Genomic DNA, 4,676 nt, shown 5'->3' with positions numbered 1-4,676 from the left:
TACTTGGTAGATTTAAATATACACAAATGAAGGGAAATCAAAAGGCAAAGTCCATCCGAAAAACACACAGCAACTGAAGTATTCCAGATTTAAAAACAAACAGAAACTTGTGATATACTAGCAAACAAATCATAAGTTACTGAAAAACAAACCAAATCGGCCGCTCCGTGTCACAATATTTTGTGATCGGCTTCATAAAACATTTATATAGTAACATACATAATGATTCAATCACGTTTTTATTCATATATGCGTAAGAATATTAATCGGAATAAATCGCTTCCTAAAAGTAAAGCTTCTTCATGCCTTGCTATTTCGAATTACATGCCGATCATTCCTTCAAAAGGAGTACTTGTTCACAAGTTCGTTCACCTTACTCCGGCGCCATTTTTTTTTATCGACAGAAAACAGTCATCGCAAACAAACCTATCACAAACCCCATGATGACCCCTGTAGGCAGTTTGGAGGTTCCCTTGGAGGTTCCCCCCGACACCTCTGTGGCAGCAGATTGATTACCTGTTAATCAAACATTGTAAGTCAATCAACTCAACTCTGATCGAGTTTTTCCTATCGTAAATGTTTCTTATGGTTAAAGAATAAGACACTGAGTAGAATGAATCTTTTGCAGATACCATGAAACATTTTATTAATTACATATTACAAATTGATAAATTTAATGTTAATGGTTATTTATTCTGTGGTGTGCCTTTTCTTTCAAAGTTTTTTCTAGTTTAATTCAGGGCTCAAACGAGGTTCATTCAAAATTATGGAAATGTTCCAAGATTTCTCTTTCGAAACGCCCCCTTTAGCTTGTCAGGTTTTAATGGCTAAAAAAAGTCTACGGAAATTTTGTATTGTAATTAAAAAACTTCCGAATGGAGAAAAGATATCAATATTTCCCAATAAAAATCTCCGTAAATAATCAGTTTTCGTTCCTGTGAATTCTTCCGAGTGAAAAATGATAGTGTGTGAAATTGTGAATGAAATTGTTTGTGTAATATTTTCCCTATTTTAATTGCACTTCTTTCACAGGTATTTGTATTTTTTAAATTAAAATCGTCCAAATTTGCTGCATAAATATCTTGGGGGAAAACTATATAGTACTTGCACTAGATTATCAAAACAGTTAAAAAACTTACGGAATGTAGAAATGCTTAGGTTAAAAGTGTTGTGGGGTTGGACAAAATCAGAACCCTGGTCCCGCTGTACTGTGATAGTCGAGTTCCTGACCTCAACAACCCCCGAGTTTTCCTGGTCTCCCAGGCAACGGAAACTTTTCTGTATATTTAGAAATTGCAATCAGTAAAAGCAAAAGGATTCAATTAGATGAAAGCAAATATATCTAATTCACTACATGTTAACGTGCCCTGTATTTGAATACTTCTCATAATCTTTTTAGTGCTTTCATCTTCTTATTAAATGTCTGCACAGTTTAAGAAAATCAACAACAACATACAATGGGGGCTCCAGATGGTGTTGATCCCTCATAGATAGTCAGAGAGAAGGCACAGTCCTTGATGGTGGCCGTCCACTCCACTTTGATGTAATAGTAGGAGTCCGTGTACCCAGAGCGTAGGTACGTGGTACAGACTCGCGGAGGATTGGGGATGGAGATTGGGGAGCGGGCGGCCAGGTTTATAATGTCGTTGTAAATAATGATGGTCTGCCCGCACGTACTGGGTCCGTCCATGTAGTCTGAAAGAAATGTGACAGTGTCATAGTTTTAGTTTACAGGTAAAGAGCAGACAGAAATCTTACGAGTCTGCATCTAGGATGTTGTGACCGTCGGGCAGTTTAGATATGTTGAACATCAGCCAAAATTCATGCTAGCTTTATAAACATACTCATCTTAATTCCAAGTCAAGGGTTTCTGAGCGGAGCGAAGCAGAAACTTTTGACTTTGGAGTATTATGTTATATTATATAGCACATACATGCAGTTTGAAAAATATATTGAGGGTCGATTGTAACCTTGATGTACTTAGTCTAACATCTTCGCTAGACAAGGTTTTCTGATCCGCACCGCTTTTCACAAACCCTAGCTGTATCAACCTTTCAAAAATGATTACAACAGATTGCAATTCTACTGGAAATAAGATCGATCATGGTACATTCATATTTCAAATAAGGATAGATTTAGGAAATTAAGTTTATAATTTTGGTATTTAAAAATAAGATATACATACATTCTCTGACAATTCCATCCGCCAAATTCAGGCAGACTGTCAAGATGATTAGACAGTACAACTTCATCATTAACTCAGCAATCTGAATACAAATGTAATACACTAACAGCTAGACCTGTGTATAAAGTGTGACTCTTTATATATTTATAAATTTCTTTATTGTAAATTTTGTTTAGGTTAAATTTCAATATAAATTTTTATCACTGTCTCAAATAAGAATTTAAGATAAAAGACGTTTTAGAAAAAAAAAAACAGTTGGGGAGGAGGGTTACCCACCCGTATTATGCGTATATACATGTATTCATAGAATTCGGCAACACAATTTGTTTATAGTCAACAAATTAAGGTACTAGTATATGGTTTTCTACAAGTCTGTGTTGATGTAAAAAATTGTATTTGTATGTAATTTAAAAACGCTAGTGTATGCATATTAATATTTATAATAATTCTTATGCAATGCCAACATCAACCTGGTGCAATATTACATTCAGAGAGTATAGATTTTGACGATAAAATTTATGTGTAATTTATAAAAACCAACATGTCATACATGACTAAAAAGAATTATTTAAATTGTGGTATTTTAATTAAGTCAAACAAAGTCAACTTTTAAAACATTCAAGAAGCGAATTGGTTTATTTAATTTAATATTTAACATCAAAAAAATTTTCAATTTTATTTTTTATGTATACTCTAAACAAGTTCCCAATGAAAATCTTCTCTCCATACGTAATCATTCAATTTTATCTTATTGCAAGTATATAATTTGATGCAAACTCTTATTGACATTGGATCTGCCAAAGCGTATCCAACACCTTACTCTATTTTTTGCAATCGCTGTCGGTTTATCGAAAATGAAAGTAGGTTTTTATAATTGAAATAATTACTTATCAGGTAAAATTCAATTATAGTTTACGGACATCATCTCACACGTATTGAAATACTAAATGTGTAAGCTGTATCTCTGGTGCAGCCATTTTCTAGTTTATTTGCAAAATGTTTTAGGTTATAAGTATACATGTAGATAGTCAGTTTAGTGTAGCAGTAGCAATAAACAGAGATAAAGCATCGATATATTCATCATGATTAATTACTCAATTTAAATGTTCATCTTACCTTACTTATTATATGAGCCCTTTCTATTAAAAACAATATCAACCGTTTCACAAAAAACTGTAGATGAACTATGAAATTACATGTATATTCAGTCGTTTTCTTTGGGTAGCTAAACGCGGTTTCGTATCAAATACAGGTGGGTTTCCTCAGAATAAAGCAATAAAAGGGTAGGGATTTTCCCTATTTTTTATGCGGTATATTTTAAAATTAATTCGTTTTATACTTAATTGCATAATAAAGAGTTTTATCTTTCGAAAATATGAAAAAAAGTGCGCAGAAAAAAAATTGAAATTTAATTTTGTGAGACTCTAAATAGAGGGAGGTAACTCCATAAGCTTTAGTGGCGGGTATAATATAGCTCTTTAAAAAGTCGGCGAATGTATGCTAATTATACTAATAAACGATGCCTTAGTACTTGTTTGCAGTTTGCTGCTAGAGGGAGCCTAAAATGCATGGGCGTACTGCAATAAGAAGCATCCTTTTGCCTATTTTCCTCATGTCTTCAGTGCCAAAAGCACCCTGTTATAAAGTTGTATGTGCATCATTCTTTAATACCTAAAAAGAAACTTCATTATATCTTTCCAGCCACGTAGCATCATTTTTGAAAGTGGGGGGGGGGGGGGGGCAGGCTCGTCCAAAAAATCTTGTCAAGCAGCCCCCCCCCCCCTGCCCCCCCCCCTCCCTGATGCTACGTGCCTGCTTTCAATTGACACATAGATAAATTATATATATAACACGTCTTCATACGGGTCAGATTCGCCTGTCCCTCATCGGATAACGACGTCCCTGTAACGTTATATAAAACTGTGTTTTGTACCGAACAGAGTCCAAGTAAACATTTTTGCTCCATCAAAACTAATAATTTCACAGAGATCCATATTTTGTCAAATCTGTTGGGGTTTTTTTTGTGTGTGAATTTTATGGGTTATTTTGTTTATTTTTTATGTTTTCTTGTTAATTAAATGTTTTAAAAACAAGACTTTACATTTTGTTCACATACTATATAGTATTCAATGCACACGAAATTCCATGAACCACTTTACAAAGCATTGGTATTTGGTTGTACATAAAAAAAATGGGGGATTGATTTAATAACGCTTGTTTCAGGATTCAATGCACCAAATCTTTCCTACTTTATTTCAGATATATTTTTTTGAATCACAAAATTTAGTCGCTTTCAGGTTTGTTGACATTAAAAGCATGAGAGAGAGAGAGAGAGAGAGAGAGAGAGAGAGAGAGAGAGAGTCTTTACTTACTACACAATAAGCCAAGTCTGGCTTTCAGTAATACAGTACTTTGAATTTTCTTGCTCTGGTATTTTAAAGTAGGTCGCGGGTTTACCCCTAAAAAATCTCACGAGAAAACATACTTTGAA

General features: G+C 34.0%; 1 long non-coding RNA gene across 1 annotated transcript; it reads right to left on the bottom strand.

The window, feature by feature from the left end:
• LOC105326959 (uncharacterized) lies at positions 1–3,397 on the bottom strand. The gene is made up of 5 exons (XR_010708524.1): positions 3,302–3,397; positions 2,186–2,267; positions 1,457–1,695; positions 1,140–1,278; positions 1–516 (listed from the first exon to the last, which is right to left on the bottom strand). It is a non-coding gene; the product is annotated as an uncharacterized lncRNA (long non-coding RNA).
• Between the last annotated feature and the right edge of the window lie 1,279 nt (positions 3,398–4,676).

This window comes from Magallana gigas, chromosome 1 (assembly GCF_963853765.1).
Source record: "Magallana gigas chromosome 1, xbMagGiga1.1, whole genome shotgun sequence".
Lineage (NCBI taxonomy): Eukaryota > Metazoa > Mollusca > Bivalvia > Ostreida > Ostreidae > Magallana > Magallana gigas.
This window is presented reverse-complemented; position numbering and strand designations above follow the sequence as displayed.